Source organism: Tachypleus tridentatus, chromosome 8, assembly GCF_004210375.1.
Source record: "Tachypleus tridentatus isolate NWPU-2018 chromosome 8, ASM421037v1, whole genome shotgun sequence".
Lineage (NCBI taxonomy): Eukaryota > Metazoa > Arthropoda > Merostomata > Xiphosura > Limulidae > Tachypleus > Tachypleus tridentatus.
The window spans coordinates 106,781,455-106,800,928 of NC_134832.1; the positions used below are offsets into that span (position 1 = coordinate 106,781,455).

Below are 19,474 nucleotides of genomic sequence, written 5' to 3' on the forward strand. Positions count from 1 at the left end.
TTTTTATTACATATCATTATAAATATTGTTTTAGTTTCATTAGAGATAGAGTAATGGGTTTGAGGTACCTATGATAATTTTGAGACGAGCCTGCGCAAACGAGTTATTCCAAAAGTTGCCTGTCTTTGCCAGTTACGACAAAATTTATCAAAGGAACTCCAGAAAATGAAGTTGAAATGGATTGGCTGCAATGGAAAACAATTTGAATATGGTAGACCTATTTAGTTTATCGCTTTCAAAGGTATGAATGAGGGTTCTGGTGAGCCAAGAAATCGGTAGTGAAATAGGTATAGTTGACGCTGAATGAAAACGAGGTTTAATTCCACGTGCACACATAAAAATATTAACAACACTTATTTTTGCATACGACGAACAGTTTTTATTGTAAGGCTCCAAATAATAAAAAGAGGCGGGCCACTACCTCATTTATAGTATTATTTTTTTGACTTAACGTTGACAACTACATTTGCTGGTGAATCGTTATGCGCCATATGAGTCTTGTTTTTCAACTTATGCCAAAAGAGAATGTTATCTTCCAATATACGCTAAACATTATTATTTTTCTCTAATTAAAGGTTGTGATACGCTCTGCTTAGAGGTTGCTCGTATTTACCACCTTATGGAGTCCGCGAACAAACACCACCACCAACAGCAACAGCTTCTAATGGGATATCTTCAACGACTGAGCACTGGCGGAGGTGAGACCCGACGATGGTGTAGACGATGGTTCGTCCTGAAATCTGATAACTGTCTGTACTGGTATAAAACTCAAAAGTTAGTATATATTGTAGTTCTGATTTCTCAAAGCTGCAACTTTGGCTTCTGAAATTAATTTATTTAGGGTTTATATTTAGCAAGCAGATGTAACGATAGCTTAACTAGCACACTAAGAAGAAATGAAGGCTGGACATCTAATCACTTAAGATTTCCGAGAACTTGGCGTTCTAGTAAGTCGTCCATGCTGCCTCGCTTCAGTGACTTTGGATAGTCTAGTTATAAAGAGACTGAACTCCAAATTTGCGGTTCACAAGTTCAAATTCTGTCACCTATTAGTAAGAATATCTTGCAAAACCTCATTGAAGCTTAATTCAGCTTTTTTTTTCAAAGTTCATAGTTCTGTTTTTTTGCGAGTTTTTCATTCACAACCTTAAATGTATTCAGTAACTTCAAACAGGTGATGCTACCTGCATCATGGCCAGGGAGTTAAGGCGCTCGACTCGTAATCTGAGGGTCGCGGGTTCGAATTCCCGTGACTCCAAACATGCATACTCTTTCAGCCGTGGGGGCGTCATAATATGATAGTCAATCCCACCATTCGTTGGTAAAAGAGTAGCCCTAGAGTTGGCGGTGGGTGGTAATAACTAGATAACTTCCCTCTTCTCTTACACTTTTATATTAGGGACGGCTAGCGCAGGTAGCCTTCGTGTAGTTTTGTGCAAAATTCATAAGCAAACAAACAAAACCTACGTCATGTTTCTTCTATCCTAATATAACTGACTGTAGAGAAAGCAAATGCTAACTAAGTTTCTTTGTCATTTCCTCTTACTAATACTTATTTCAAATCACAAACTTTTAAATCAATCTGCCAGATAAAGCGTTTAGTTAACCACAGTATTATCAATGGATTCCATTAATTAAAACAAAAAATAAATTCAACGTAACTTGCATTGTTGGTATCAAGAGGACTATTTACACATAATTCACCAAACACAATGTAAGCAAAACACCATTAATATTGTATTTAACCTCACTGATTATTTGTAGGGTTTTCCTTCTATTTTGCACAGAAAATTAGTAATTTTGTCAACTATTTTAATCATTTTTTATTTACTGCTATTTGTGATGTGTTTAAATAACGTTATATAATATGATGCTATATGTGAACCCCAGCATTTACAGTGAACGACATGAAACAAGGAGATATTTTGAAAGTTAAAGCACTATCTTCCATAGAATACACTGCTTATTGTGTCACACTACAACATAAACTGGTAATGTTTTTATTCTTTGTATTGTACTTCAAAAACAAAGGAAAATAATATTTTATGTTATTTGATAAATGCTTCTTTATGAAAAGCCTACTGCTTATATGAAATCCTTATAGTACCACTAACCCTTCGTAAAACTGTAAAAAAGGGTTATTAAACGTACAGAATAAAGAAAATTAAAAAAAATATTTTGACATATTGCAATATATTCGTAGAAAATGTAAATGTAAGGTCAGTCAACCATTTTACGTCCTTCAAAAAGGACAGTCACCAGATATTTAGTAATACTATAGTTAACAAATATATATTTTCTCAACCAAAACGAGCCGTTTTTACATATATATTTTTCTCTACAAGTGGGTTTTCTCAACATCACTGATTATAATCAACAATGTTAAACAATGACTGAGACCTTTGTATGAACACACACATATACATCTATACGTATTTACAAATTTATAAAATAATATTTTATGATTCTGTATATTAAATACTTGTTTCCCATTATCTCTATATATCATAATACAGAATGTTTTGCTTTCTAAATTTGAATTGATAATTACAATTTATGTTCAGGAAAGTTTTATTTTCTGTAATTGAAATTTGAAACCATCTGTACTGGATGAAACTCCATAAGTACAAAACTGAAAAAAAAAATTCAATGTAAGACTAACACAGTGATAAGTATGTACTATTTATCAGACAATATGTCTGCTCACAAACGTTTATTTTAGAATTTAAATTAAGTACAAGTGAGTTTTCTAGCACGGCGAAACCCAATTATCTAAATAAAAACTGATACAGTAATTTAACCTGTTGACTGCCAAGTATTTAAGCTGCTACAATACAACTCTAATGCTTTTTCATTTTGTGACGCCATTTTGGATCGAAATTGAAACAATTTGTAAGTAGGTCAAATGCATGTATGGTGCTGAAATCTAGCGTTGAAGTTAGGTATTATTGAGAACGAATAAACGCGTCCGTGGCACTTTGTTACCGATCGGTGTGGACGAGTTATCTCGTCTACGGCACTGAACAGGTTAAACTTGTATCATCCAATCACAAGTAAAATAAGTAGTTTCATAATATTTAATGATATAGCATTGTCTTGCGTTTTTTCAATTTTATTTTCTGTTTTTATTTCAAACATTTACTAAATATATTTTGGCTATTACCATCTTTTGTTTTCCTACTAAGAGTCATAAACGTAGATATATTGGTTGATATAAATGTTTACAGAGTTTAGTGTCCTCTTTGTTATGAATAATGACAATCATTAGAAGTATTGACTAAAGCAGAATCCTGAAATAATCTAATTCACGTAAAGTATCCGTAATAACGTTCTCAGCATTGGTCATTCTGAGCAGGTTTTTGAAGTAACTATTTTATACTAACTAACAGTTCTCAACTAAGTATTCTAAAATTCTCAGTTATCGGTTATACCTCAACTACTACCTCTACTAGAATGTACATCATTAATTTTTTTACGTATATTAATGAAATTCAATAACCATTCATTTGAATACAACACTATAAGACGATGTAACTAAACCTGTTTTGTTTTTCGTTGAGTTTGATTATTATTTATATATAAGGTGTATCATTACACATTAGTAATAACAATCTTCCAGCACCTCAATGCAATTTCCGTTCGCTAGAACCAATCTTATATGAAATACGCTATTGCTATGCATCACCTTCACGTGGAAGCACTGTTCTAAAGATTAGTTATCAAATGCGGTAGATGACAGAAGAGATTGTTTTTCGATTTATTCTAGAAACACGCCTTTGTTGCGTCAGCGAATAACGGATATTGTTGCCTTCACCAGCATTTGTGTGTTTGTCAGCAATATTTATCAAAAATGGCCGAATGGATTTCGACGAACTTTAGTATACATTTGGACCGTAACACATCGTACAAATGATTTGTTTTTGAAGAGTAAAAACCAAACGTCAGTATCACAGCAAGGTCAAGAAAAAAACAGAAAATTCCTTATGATAACACGGGGACCGATTTTTACGCTATTTTTGCTTTGTATCTCAATCAAAATGATGGATTTTTAATTAAATTTGGTGAACATACGTAGAATATTATTCTTCATTATCCTATAAAAACATAATCCGTTTCTGTTAAAAAGAACGCCCATATAGACACATTTTTGTATGTTTTGAGGGCCGAATATGATCAACGCAGCGAGGGGGGGGGAGAGTATGCACTGTACTGAGTACCCCCTAGTTACGACTGTTTTCGATGTTCTGCAGTAGTTGTTCTTACTCTTGTATTATCAAATAACAAACTTATCTTTTCTTCTTTGAAATAATGACAAATAATACGTGTGAATTAAAACAGTTGGTTCGAGCTTTACTGTTGATTTATTTGCCAAATTGAAATGAAAAATAGCCAAATATTAAATTGTTGCACTAATGGTACCTGCTGTTACCTAAGTCCATATTCAATGGTACGTTTTTTTACCAATGAAAATAATATGTTAGTCCTTTTTATTATACGTATATTAAAAAGTAATTTTGTGATTAGCTACAAGAATATTGTGCTTTTGGTATACAAGATACGGATATAAAGATTTATAACCTACTCTCTGGTTTTGCAGGACTCTATTCCTGTGGGAGCTTTACTATTAAACAGCCACATTATCTGTAGAGTATCTGACTCTGAATCTCCTCATTCCTTCAGAGTATCTAAAAAAGGGGTTGGAGATCTTTACCTTACTGCTGATGAAGAAGAAACAGCGACAAGGTAAGTCAAATATCCTAATGTTCCAGACGATTATGATGATACAAAGATAATTTTAATTTTGTAATAATTAAGTTTATACAATAAGCCTATAAAATATTTTTATTTTACAACTGATTAAAGAGAAGCTATTTTACTACAAACGATGAAGTTGCTGCAACCAGTTGAGTGATATGTTTTTATCTAACGCATAAAAATATTTATGAAATAGACTAAAAGTTACAAAGTTAATTCTAAAAGATCTTTGGAACACTGGCACTAAAATCTTAAGACCCAGCTTAAACCACATGGTAGATACCACTACATAAACATCTGTAAAAAATCGGCGAAAGCTACAAGATAAATCCTAACTGCATAAACATATTCCGGAAGTTGTCTAAAACAATAAGGTATTATATTACATACCATCTTCAGAAACTTATCCTCAGAGTTCCCGGCATGAACAGGTGATTGGGACGCTCAATTCGTAATCTGATGGTCGCGGATTCGAATCTCTGTCGCACCAAACCATGAGAGCGTTACAGTTGACGATAAATCCTACAATTCATTGAAAAAGAGTAGCCCAAGAGTTAGCGGTGGGTGGTGATATCTATTGTTGCCTTCCCTCAAGTCTTACACTGCCAAATTAGGGACAGCTAGCCCAGATAGCTCTCGTGTGTCTTTGCGCTAAATTCAAAACAAACAAACAATAATACTGAGAGCTATGTGTCACGGTTTACTTACGTGAACTTGTGACAAAAACATTTTATTAAAGTTCGGGTTGGATTTCGCTTATTAAAAATATACACCAAAATACAAATAATAATTCGATTAATTTGACTGTTTATTGAGACAGACTTATTAATTTCCGAAACTTTTTACTGTGCTATGCTCCTAATGAGTACTATGCTCCTATAGTACATTTTTAAAAAAATTATCAACTTAATCTTCCCAAAATAAGAGTATTAATTGATATAATTAAAATAATTCGAGTTTCGAAACGATCCTGCAGAACACTTACTTGTAGGTATTATAAAATATTGATAAAAGCCAATGATTTATCAAGTTTTGAAAAAGAGAAACTGCAATTCAAACCTTCATATTTGATAATTAATTTTAAATATAAAATATTCAATGATTTGCAGATTTTTAAAATTGTTCATTAATATATAAAAAATAATATTTTTCTTGTAAAAACTTAAAGCCTAATTATAATTTTTTTAAACTAATCTAAATGTAGGTGAAGTTAATAGCTTACCTTGTGAGTGTGAAAATAGATTTATTGATACTTTTCATAAACATATTGTTACTGGTAACTTGAAAATTATAAAAGATAAAAATTTATGTAAAATACTCAAAAAAGGATCTAAATATAGATTAGTCACAAAATGTAATAAGAATAATATTCTAAAATGTATTGAAAACAATATTGTTGAATATATTTTAAAGCTTAGCTATATTACATCTTTTCCACTTAGAGGGTTTCTGGAATGGTTTTGGTTTGTTTTGAATTTCGCGCCAAGCCACACGAGAGCTATTTGTGCTAGCCGTTTCTAATTTAGGAGTGTACGACAAGAAGGAAGGCAGCTAGTCACACCACCCACTCTTTTACCAACAAATAGTGGGATTGACCGCCACATTATAACGCCTCCACGACTGAGAGGGCATGTTTGGTGTGGCGGAGATTCGAACGAGTCGAGTGTCTTAACCACCTGGCCATTCCGGACATTCGAGAATGGAAGTTGTATTCACTTAAAAAATAAAACTTAAATTATCTCGTATAAAATTAAAGAAATACCATATAGATTTATCATTTCTTCAATCAAAACATAAGATTCAAGAATTGCAAGAAAAATATGTTATAGTTCCCAATGGTAAGATTAACCGTAATATTGGTATCATTTGTAAAATGTTTTATGCATGAATTATGATAAATGAAATCAACAGTAAATAAACATTTAAACTTGTTAGCCAATCTCAAGATGGAGTAATTAATATTTTCATTAAATCTTATAATAAACTTTATTTTAAACAAAATCTTTATGTAGATTTACCGTTTCTTTACGCTATTCTCAAACTACATAAACCTCCAATAAAATTTAGATTTTTTTCTAATTCAACAAGAGCATTTATCAAACAACCAGCTACACTGCTGGCCAAAATCTTGAGGCCAATGAACATAAAGAAAAAAATATGCATTTTGCGTTGTTAGACTCAAGCACTTATTTGAGTAGAGCTTCGAAAGATGAAAATAAGAAAAGGGACAATAAAAAATAAAAACTTTTTTTAGTAATAAGGAAAATGTGAACACTATGAAATTAGCCTAAATACTAGCTGTTCAAAAGTTTAAGACCATATCAAAAAGAAGTCCTAAACAGAGTAGGAAATGCCCAACAAGAGATCTCAGTGGTGACTTGTACGGCCGTCAATGCGAATAACTGCAAACATTTGCTTTGGCATGGTCGATATAAGCGTTTGCAGAAGGTTGGCTGGAATGTTATTCCAAGTGGTGAAGATGGCTTCACGAAGATCATGCACTGTTTGGAATTGACGTCCATTTCTATAGACTTCCCTTGCCATCCACCCACAAATAATTTCAATGGGGTTCAGTTCGGGCGAAGACGCTGGATGGTCCAAAAGAATCATGTAATTCGCCATGAAAAAGTCCTTTGTCCTGCTGAAAGATTCAGTCATTTCCACACAAGCGAGGCTCTTCAGTCAATAAGGATGCTCTCTCGAACATGCCAATGTAGCCAGCTACTGTTTGACGCCCCTGTATAACCTGAAGTTCCATTGTTCCATGGAAGGAGAAAGCACCCCAGATCATGATGGAACCTCCTCCACTGTGTCGTGTAGGAAATGTCTCCAGTGGGATATCCTTATCCTGCCAGTAACGTTAGAAGTCATCTGGACCATCCAGGTTAACTTTTTTCTCATCAGAGAACAAAACCTTCGTCCACTTTTCTACGACTCGTGTTCGGTGCTACTCAGATGCCGTCTCATTGTTCTTGAGCTGCATTCTGCGTCCGTAAGGCCCCTAATCTGATACGACGATCGGCTTGTGTCTTGCCGGGCAACCCTTCAAATCTTCCTGCTCAACGCCGGCGAAATTTTCTTGGGCCGACCATTTCTAATTCTCGTTTCGTATCACTTAGGGTTTTTTAAGACATTTGCAACAGCAGTTTTAATTGGGGGAACCATATTATTAACAGCTTTAATGTCATGGATAGCATTATTATTTGTAGATTCTACACATTATTCTTTTATGTGTAACGTTTTCGTGAACCAGATACATTCGTGTCATAAAAGGTTACAAAACTCAGTTGAGTGTGATGCACTTTGAGGGATCACTTAAAACGAATTGAATAAAAGTAAGATATATTAACTGTTACATCATGAAAAAGTTTAATTTGTAACAATATGGATATTGAAAAAATATTTATTTTCACTTGTTTAGACATCATCTGTTTATATCTCCTCAATTTTGATTAAATATTAATATCTTGTTTACGCTCTGTTCTCTATATAAGATAGGTGATTTAGCTTATACTAATGCTATTATGGATGGTTATGTTAAAGGTTACTTATGGTGGTGAAAAGGTACATTTTTGTTTATGATAATCTGATTAACTAGTAGTTCTACTTTGTTTACGGTACTACTTTTATCTTCACCATAGAGTTCTGTGTTGTATTCATTGTTGAAGGTGTTAATTATATGTTGGTGTAGGTAGTTTTTACACTGTAAAAGCGATTCAAGGTTTTTCGGTTCAACTTTTGTGTGCTCAGTGTTGTGCAATTACACAATATAACACCAAATACATAGATTTAAATATTAAATTAAGGCATAGATAAGATGTAAAACTACTTAGAAACTGAGATTAAAATTATATAAGCAGCGGCCTCAAGTTGTCCCTTCAGTAAAGGTATGGATTTCAGAGCTCGCTAATCGTGCTAAAACCTGTGCGATACTTACTTTCAGCTGTTGGCGAGTTCTAAGAATGGCAGTCAGTCTATTAGCAATTATGGCAGGTTTGTTTGTTTGTTTTGAATTTCGCACAAAGCTACACGAGGGCTATCTATGTTAGCCGTCCCTAATTTAGCAGTGTAAGACTAAAGGGAAGGCAGCTAGTCATCACCACCCACCGCCAACTCTTGGGCTACTCTTTTACCAACGAATAGTGGGATTGACCGTAATATTATAACGCCCCCACGGCTTAAAGGGCGAACATGTTTGGCGCGACGGGGATGCGAACCCGCGACCCTCAGATTACGAGTCGCACGCCTTAACACGCTTGACCATGCCGGGCCATTATAGCAGGGGGTAGAAGTATTCTACGAACGGCCTACCTTTCTTGTGATCGATATTCGAAAATTAGGAACTAAAGAAAATAGCTTTTGTAGCTTTGCTATAATTACATATAGACCAAGAAGGTTTGCTTTCATTTCGCTCAAAGCTACAGGAGGGTTATCTGCGCTAGCTTTCCCTAATTTGGTAATGTAAGACTTAAATGGAAGACAACTAGTCATCACCACCTACCGCCAACTCTTGAACTACTCTTTTACCAAATAATAGTGGGATTGGTCTTTAAGTTATAATGCCTCCACTGCTGAAAGGATGAGGGTATTTGGTGTTACGGGGATTCGAACCTATGACCTTCAGATTGAGAGTGAAGAGCCCTGATCACATTGGGTCAAATTATAAAGTCATTGTTTAAATTTGCTTCGTAATAATACGTAATTAATAAAAAATTACAGAAACCGTATAATGTTTGAAACACATGCCATAATTATTACTAGTCACTGTAATTTTATAAATAACAAAACCATTACATTCATATGAATACTAGATTTAAACAACAATAGTTTTTTTATATAAATCAGTAAAACTCAATATATCCAAAGAATATATCTATGATTGCACTATGTAACACAAATTTTGTTACTGGATAGTATGTGTTATTTCTTAATTGCTTGTGTTGTAAAAGTACAGAAAATGGCCATTATTCCCTTTAAACGTTACTTTCATGACCTGGATAATGAAATTTAGAAATTAACTTATTTTCTGTGTAAAATCGGGTACATTTTCATTTACATAAGGTCTGAATAAAACAACATATGAATCAAGATTTACATGTATTTATACTAAAGTTATACAAAAATGTTTAGAAATGAGTAGTTTTCGGCTCTAATGTAAATCACTTTCACGTATCAGTCCCCAAATATAGTCTCTCATCATGTTTTCGTTATATGCTCCTTGGTAGCGGCGATCAAAGTCCAGTGTATCTTGGTGGAAGCGTTCGCCTTGCTTCCATGTTCTCCTTGAATTTATAAAGATGAGCGTCAAGGATATGCACTTTCAGGGACATTCTGCAGTCCATTTTGCCGTAGTTTTTCACGAGAGCCTCAACCAGTTCCACAATTTTTGGCCTTGTGATTGCCCCAAAAGCCCCGAACCACTACGACAAAGACGCCCCAAGCTTTTTTTTCTTCCTATTGAGATTCTTTGGGAATTCTGTGCACTCCAGGATCTTCTTTATTTGTGGTCCAACGAAGACACCAGCTTTGACTGGTGACTCAGATAGCTTTAGGGAAGAAGTCTCGAAGGTACTTTAAGGCTGCAGACTCCTGTGACAAATTGTTTCGTAAGACCCAATTTTATGTGCAATGGTGGGAACAACACCTTTGGAGGTCCACTAGTGACTCACACTTGACATTGTGCTTCCCCACAAAGAACTCCGTCCGTTGTAGCCAGTGCTTCCTGTTGTAGTGCGCTATTGTGTCCCTGCTGTCCCAAAGGCAAAGATAATAGGGAAACTTTGTAAAGCCTCCTTGGAGACCCATCATGCCACCATTTTGAAGTCTCCGATAACCTCCCAGCCATACTCCTCATACTTCAAGGCTTCTAGCAAGGTTTTGACGGTGTTGTATTCCTCTTTGGGGTGCACCGAATGAGCCAGGTGAAGAGACGGATATTTATTTCCGTTATGGAGCAGCACATGGATTCATTGAAGAGGCGCCACTCGTTCGGGTTACAGGCAATTCCGGATACATTTTGGCAGAAGCAGAGCTCATCTTGGCGAGTGAAGAAGCATGAAAAATGTCGGTGACACTTCCTCTGACTTGTACACTTTCATCTAACAAATCCCACTCCTTGAGCCTAGATGTCAAAAGCTCGGCATCAACTACTCAGCACCGAATCTACCTGGAATATTCTGGAAAATTGGTAAATTTGAAAATTTCATTACCCAGGTCACAAAAGCAACGTTTGAAGAGAAAAATGGGTCTTTTCCGTTTACTTTAGGTGTAAGCAATTGGGAAATAACACTTTCTGCCCAGAACAAGAAAAAATAAACCTTTTGTTACATAGTATTATTTGTATGAAGAGGTTTAGTAATACTTTTTGGTATATTAAGAGTCCATGTCATAATGTGGACTTATCCAGAGATGTATAAACTATTTTGCTTGTACTTTGAGTAGCATAGTACAGTTTGTTTATTATAGATGCAGAACTACAGAGTTTATATCACATACGATAAAAATAGCCCATCTAAAGTTTGATTACAAAGTTATTCCCATATACTTAAATTCGTGGACATATTAAATAGCAGAGCAATTATCAGAATTAAGATTAAATTTTTCAACAGACATGTACATTATGGAAATATAAGAATATATAACAGAACATTGTTATTTAGAATATGACAGCACATACATTTATATCTATTGCTATTTTTAAAACATTGTTATTACACAGCCATCTGGCATTTGATTAAGGTTCTTTTGAATACAGTGAGCATCATACTTAATACCATAATAATATATAATAAATCAACATAAAGAGAAAAATCAGCATTAAAATCCAAATAAGTTAAGTAATTCGAAAACATTTTAAATAAGATTGGGCTTAGAATTTATCCATGAGGATCAATAAAAGTTTAATTATTAAATAGAATGACTTAGTGTACCAAGGACTATTAAATAGAACAAGAAATATTACAGAAATGATTTGTTTTTAATTTAAAGAAGTATTGACTGTTGTCATAATTTTGTAATAACAATTAAATTGAATATTGTTAACTTATATTGTTTACCAGAAGTAACTTCTTAAGGTATTTAATAAGTTCGTTAATAACGTACCTATCCAGAGTTTGTAAAATTAGTGAAATTTCAGTTGGTTTATAATAAGTGTAAATAGTTGTATGAACATTTATTTACATTAAAAAGGTTAACAAAACTGTTTATGCTTATTTCTAACCAATACGTTATGCTTGTTGTACACCGCATAAGCTGGAGATAACAAATACTTGTAGTATATCAATAAAATACTCGAAATGTTCCAATATTAAGTCAATTTATACAAACATTAAATGATATTGATTAAAGTGATATTGGAATATTTTGAGTATTTTATTGATAAACAAATAATACGTTTATGATGTAACTTATTTCGTAATTCATTGAACATTTGATTTTAATTATCTCTTGTGTTATTTGGGGGGGAAGAGAAATTTACATTAACTGTGCAAGTAATCTGAGAATTATGTCAGACAGGAACTTTGGGGTCAGCACATTTTGATTCTGTTTTGTGAAGTAATTAATAGAATATTTAGTAATATTTTAAAATACTTCATCCCAGATTCTTTTATAATTAGATCATATGTTGTGTATTTGTTTTTTCTCTTTCTAATTATTGGCTAACTTTGATCAATATATCTAAGATCATGAAAATTTTGGATAATAATCGTGCTTAGTTGAAATATTAAATATTCCTAATTCAAATAGTTATACAATACCTTCAGTACTAATGATAGCTGTGATATAATTATGCAAAGTTTTAAAGTTATTAACAGCAGGACTAAGACTAATTAGCCTTTTTTTAATATGAGTAATATTATGTGCTATACATGTTTGCTTGAGCATATTATTCATTCTCTCTAGTTTAATCATTTACATGAAGAGTAAATCCATTAATATAAAATATTTTATATCTCAACACTATATTTGCTACTATCTTTAAAATCGATATTTATATCAATGATTAAAACTTAATTATTACTCTTTAGAACAAGGCTATACCATGGAAATTATCTAAAACTTTTGTATTTGAATTAAGATGTGTGTGAGTGTGTGCGTGCGCGTGCACGATTTCTTATATGAAAGCCACATCGGGCTACCGAGGAATATCGATCTCCTGATTTTAGCGTTGTAAATGCGAAAACTTACCGTTGTCCCACACTGTGTGATATTTTAATTTTATTATGAATATTTCTGAGGCCCAGTATGGCCAGGTGGATAAGGTACTCTACTCACAATCTGAAGGTCGTGGGTTTGAATCCCCATCACACCAAACATGCTCGCCCTTTCAGCTGTAAGGGCGTTATAATGTTACAGCCATCCCACTAATCGTTGGTAAGAGTAGCCCAAGAGTTGGTAGTGGTGATGATGGTATGGCTAACATTATTCAAACACTCATGGAACTTGCTAGCATGCATATGGCTAACATTATTCAAACACTCATGGAACTTGCTAGCATGCCATATTTATGTCTGCTCTATAAGTAGTGATATTTACCAGATATTTTCTTATCAGTAAAGGATGGCCTCATAACAGAATAATTTATGAATAACACTACAAAAATTCACGGCCATCATATTTCATATTGTCACTCCTTTTACTTGGCTATAAATATAACAATTTAACTTGAAGGCTAATTAGTTTTAACAAAATTTGATACTAGCTCAAGATTAAACACTAAAATGCTGATTAATTCAAACTCGCAGGAATACTCTATGATAAGATTTAAAATTAATTTAATGCTTATAAGTGAAACGATAATCATAGTGAAAAAAGCAGTGTTCCTAGGCAAGCTCGAGTCTTTTGACTGTCATTCGGATATTATAAGAGAATTTATCAGTTGATGTCTAAACTTGACTGAGACCCACACAGTAGGTCTCAGTAACGTGCACTCTTTGTGAACGTCAAAAAAATTGTAGAACTTTTAAAAACCTCACTTTTTACTTGTTTTTATTATATTAAGGTTTGTGTAGAGATCTAACTTTGTTTCTCTATCTATTCAAAACTTCTTTTTCTTTTATTTTACTTATAAATTGTCCAACGTTAACTCCTTGCCAGTGACTGAGGAATAAGTGTGTGGACTTACAATGCTAAAATGCGCCCCCCAGTGCCATAGCGGTATGTCTGTGGACTTGCAACCAAAGAAACTTGGTTTTGATACCCGAGGTGGATAGAGCACAGATAGCCCATTGTGTAGCTTTGTGCTTCACTTAAAAAAAAACTATAAAGAAGCAATACAACACTAAAAATACTTAATTACAGACAAACAAATCTATGTTAAAATAATCATTATCTTTAACATGTGTTCTCTGTAACCCATTGGTGCAGTTTTATTACCTTTGCAAACAAATGTCTGTAAAATCCTGAGCACTTTTTAGGGCAATTAGTGAGACTTACATTCTTTTGTATTAGTTTTTTTAAATCGTGTATGATATTATTAATTTCCTATTTTAATTCATTTCTTTTCGCTTGAAACCAATTGAGGTTTGAACATTGATTAATGAGAAGGTATGTTTTATTATAGAAGATATGTAAGTGAAGGGAGTACGTGTAATAGTCAAGTTTGCAAGTAGTGAGTCAGAGACTACAGATAACAGTCGTGTTTATTCTAAACAGTGCTTTGAGTTGCTTTCATCAATGAAAGTATTCAGGCAACTTGATAGCACAGGTGAAATAATGTGTTTTAATTGGTGATTGTTTTTTGGAAAATCGTAACAAAAAGAAGACGTTCCTTAAAGAAATTTGAAATTTTATTGTTACAAGCTCAAATTTATTATTTTTAATATTTTTACAAAATTCGAATGTATCGGATTTTATAACTCTATATAAGGAAAATGTGATAGAGCTGTTTTGTAAATACGGTTTGTGCTGTCTGTCTGTTCCATAACCAAATCACTAGTGCTATGTTAGGATACGAGCGGAAAAGATCTTGACGACGTTTAAAATAGCTAAACGTTAGAGATAATAAAGATATTAGTTTTAAAACTAGTTACGCTTAAAGTTTGGTCCAATAAAATCATTTCATGCCATCTATTTCACTTCAAGAATATTAAAAAAGAAAACTGCCTGGTATTTTCAATCTGCGTTTTCTGGTAGGTGGAATCCCATATCTTAATCGCTGGTTCTATTGACCTGTAGAACCTGTAGAATAGAATCCATTAATCTACAAGCCCTTAGTTTCTGCTCTATACTTTAATCATAACTACTTCCACTAAACTATAGAAGTATACACATGATACAGAAAACATTGCATTTCCATATCTGTATGTAACACTCTGATGCCTAATATCTTTACTATTGTGTACAGATACTAAAAAAGACAGTTAAAGTTTTTATCTCTATACGTTTTCCATTGGCGTATTAGAATGTACAAATACGTTAGTCAACACTTCTCTTCCAAAAGCATCTATCTCTACGGCAGGTGTTTCATTGTACAGTTGTTTATGGAAACTGTTAAATCGAATCTCGACACCATTTTATTTCTGTTTCAAAGCTTACAACATGGATAATTAATACACCGCCTTTAGAGAGGCTATCAATAGTAATTTATCCCTTCTTTACAACACGTCAGTTTTCTTATCTTCAAAATCTATCCGTACAAAACTTTTATATGTAATATTTTTCTTCCTTCCAGATGGATCAGTGCCTTAAATCAAGTGGCTAGCTCAGCTTCTCAGGTATTTAATATACAACTCATGAATACTAGAAGTTTGTGTTTTTTTGTCGACTAAAAAACTGCAAAATTCTGTTATGAGGCAATTCCAGATTGTTTACATAAAACACAAACAATGTTCCACTTTTTCGAATTATGATTATCACAATTATTCCAAACAATTTAATGGTCTAGGTACACATACCTACCTTATTTATATAACAACGTTTATAAATCATGGAATAGATATGCTACAAATGTTAAGTGGGTTTTATATTAGTTATCTTAGCATGAAATGTAAATATTACACAAAATAAAACATGTTAGCATCACTAATAGTGGCTATTTTGAACTTGATAATGTTGAAAACAAATGATTACGGTCTTTTATATTTCAATACTTTGAGAACAGTAATAAGCGTATAGTAAATTTATTACAAAACGTATTATATTATTTGATATGGATGGTTAATTCGTTTCATGAATTACATTGTTCTAAACAATATTCAGTAATAATGTAACCGTTAGTTTGAAGTGCCACTTATAAATAAATGCAGAATGTTCAATATTAATTTTGATGTAAATTAATTATTAAAGCTACGATGAATACTTTAATTATTTTCTTTTATTGACCAACAGGTGGATCCTTTCCTAGAGGATAGCATTAAAAATATGTATTATTCACCATTGTCAATAACAGTACCAGATTGCCACGGGTATCTTGGAAGGCTAGGTCGTCGATGGAAAACTTATAAAAGGAGATATTTCGTTTTAAAAAACGCTTCGTTATATGTGTATTTAGATAGATCATCTCAATCAGCTATAGGTAAGTGTTTCAGGATTGTTATCTACTTATGTTCTAACGATACCTTAGTCAATTAAAGTTTATAACTATTATGATACAAATTAAATTAATCTTACCCTACAAATAACAAAAAAAGACTTAAGGGTTGAAACAATGTTGACAACATTAAATAATATTTATATATTAAACATAAGTCAGCTATAAGTTTCCAAACTTACTACGCTAGCAACTGACAGCCCATCGTGTAGTTTTGCGGTGAGAAAAAAAAACAACAACTCGCCAAACACTAATCACTTTCTTCTTAAGAAATATATAGTTTTTGTGCCACCCTATTTAACCGAAAATAAACTTCAGATAGACTTTTCTCAAATTTTACACAAGTTACATTCCTTACCACATTTTTCGTTATGGAATTCATTTACTTTGATAAATTAACTTACTCTTGTCTAGCACCAGTCTTACGTCTCGCACAAGCCATTCATAAAATATGTATATAGGTACTGAGTGTATGTTTTAATTAAATTAAATTGTCCTTGATCAAAGTTATCTTAGCTTTCTAATTAATTTTCTATTCACATGTATTTCTTTTTTTGTTTGTATTGTTGGTAAATATAGAATTAAGAAAAATCATTCAACTTTCGTCTGTTTCCTACCAAAAACCATTTAATTTTCTGCCACTTCAAAATTTATTATATACAAAATACGTAACGAACCATTCGGTTTGTTATTGGTTCAGCAGATGAATTAATCATTTGTTAAATTTTTGCACCACCATTACGAACAAACGAATCCATTCACTACAAATGTTCGTGTGTTATTCTCCAAAACAGTTCGTCTTTTGACGTTTACATATTATTTCTAGAGCTTCACTTTTCGTCCTTTATTAGTTATTAAAATATTATATTATTAAAAAGAACACCTCGTGGCAAACCGGTAATATGACTACACTTTATGGCTTTCTGCCCAACGAGCAATCTCTCTTATAATATTATACCAGCAACAGCACCTGACGAACTCTAAGCTAGTTTCATATCGTGTGTACCGTACTGGCTGCTCGAGCATTAAATTCATTCAACAACAAAAAAAGATGAAACATTAATTATAATACTCCAAACTCGTTAAAACTGTATCTGGTTGGTCTTAAAGTATATATCTCCTAAAAGTTAAGCCACCAAACTCGTCTTTTTCAAAGTGCTACAAACACTGGTATTTCTTGATCTTATACTCAACTAAAGTCTCATTTTAGATACACATTTGACTTCTACAATGTTTAATTTCCTTTTCTTGTAGGACTGTTTCAACTGCACGGATACAAATTTCAGACTTCCTCTGTCGCAGGTAAAAAACATACTTTTGAAGCCATCCCTCCAGATCCACGACTCCGAAATTTCTGTTTCGTTGCAGATACAGAAAATGACAAGAAAAGGTAAATGTTGCACCTATGTATCTATTATAGAATATTGTTAGGGCTCGGCATGGCCTGATGGTTAGGGTGCTCAACACCAATCTGTGGGTCGCGTGTCTGAGTGCCCGTCACAGTAAAAACTTTCTTGCTCTTTCAGCCGTGAGGACAAAATAAAATGTGATGGTCAATCCCACTATTCGTTGGTAAAAGAGTTAACGGCAGATGGTGATGACTATCTGCCTTCCCTCTAATCTTACACTGTTAAACTAGGGATGGCTAACGCAGATAGCCCTCGTGTAGCTTTAGGCGAAATTCAAAACAAACAAACATACTAACAGGAAAGACGTTCGAAATATGTAAATATTATTTTCCAACTTACAAAAAAAAAAAACACGACTTTACTTTTATTATTCATTCCCATAGCAGTCTATTCACCGTAACGATACCGTATTTAGTAATTCGTGTTATCACAACTTTATTCAAGTTATTCCATAAGAATAAAATGTGTCCAGTTCTTTGATTTCTAGCTTGTTGAAGCAACATGTTTAGCCACTGCTTGGTTTCCATCATCTGACGTCCTCTCAGAGCATTACATACCTTTTCAGTACAGCTATCCTCTCTTCTTCAACTGTGATACTGCATTATCCAGGTTAAGTATTTAGTTCGACGGAGCAGTAAGACCCAAATTAATTTGAAGTAGTGAAGCGTTCTTTATTTAGAAAGATCTGGTTAGATCGTGTAAATGAACCATTAAAATTACAAACGTTTACGGGTGTCGAAGTCTGTGTAAAACAGTTTTACAAAGCAGAAACTCTATATTTTATATAAGATTTATGTTAAGAAACAAACTTGATTTACACGTTTCGAGATGAACAGTGTTTAATTGAGCATTTTACTCGTTTATATTGTTCACATGCGTTTTCAATAGTAAATTAAAATTATTATTTATTTTTCTTGTGCCTCGAATACTAGGACACTCGATTCCCAGTCTGCGGACCTTGGGATTTAAACCCCTCACTGAGCATGCTCACACTTTCAGTCGTGGTGACTTCATGATAAGACAATCAATCACCATTTGTTGGCAAAGTATAGTCCAAAAAGTAGCAGTGAGTGATGTCGACTAGCTTCTTTTTTTCTAATTATCACTTCAAATTCATGGACGGCTAACGCAAATAGTTCTTGAGTATTTTTGCACGAAATTAAAAAAAACAACACAATCTTTTAATATGGCAATGGGTTGCAATAACTGTTACTTTATGATAAGCTTTTCGTAGTATGTTAGCAAGACATAATTCGCTTTGTTTCCAAAGTTCCCTTATTTCTATTCATTATAAAGAACAGACATTATGTATTAACCGATTACTCAATTGTTGCCATTCGGTCCGCATACAAGTTAAATACTACGTCTGGTTTAGTAAACTCATTCTCACTCACCATACTGCTTGTTTTAATTACAAGTTAAATACTACGTCTGGTTTAGTAAACTCATTCTTACTCACCATACTGCTTGTTTTAATTACAAGTTAAATACTACGTCTGGTTTAGTAAACTCATTCTTACTCACCATACTGCTTGTTTTAATTATCCATATTTTAGTTACAATCCAAAAAATCGAAATTAAATTATTTCGGTTTGGTCAAAGAATCGGGGATTTATTTTAAATGAGTTATTGTGAATTAACATAAACTGCGTTATGAAATTAACGGAAAATGATTTTAAACTGAATAACATGTTAATCCTTCCTTTACTAAAACAAAGAAAAACACTACCTCAGACTTCTACTGAACCTTACAAAACTATCCTCTGTTAATCAGGAATAA

The 19,474-nt window shown here is 33.2% G+C and overlaps 1 pseudogene across 1 annotated transcript in view; it reads left to right on the plus strand.

The window, feature by feature from the left end:
- Positions 1-19,474, plus strand: part of LOC143223982 (uncharacterized) — a 179,789-nt pseudogene that overhangs the window by 155,088 nt on the left and 5,227 nt on the right. The window contains exons 8-12 of the transcript XR_013013187.1: positions 576-778; positions 4,598-4,743; positions 15,428-15,470; positions 16,084-16,270; positions 17,540-17,675. The product of XR_013013187.1 is annotated as an uncharacterized LOC143223982 (transcript). The remainder of the gene's footprint in view (positions 1-575; positions 779-4,597; positions 4,744-15,427; positions 15,471-16,083; positions 16,271-17,539; positions 17,676-19,474) is intronic.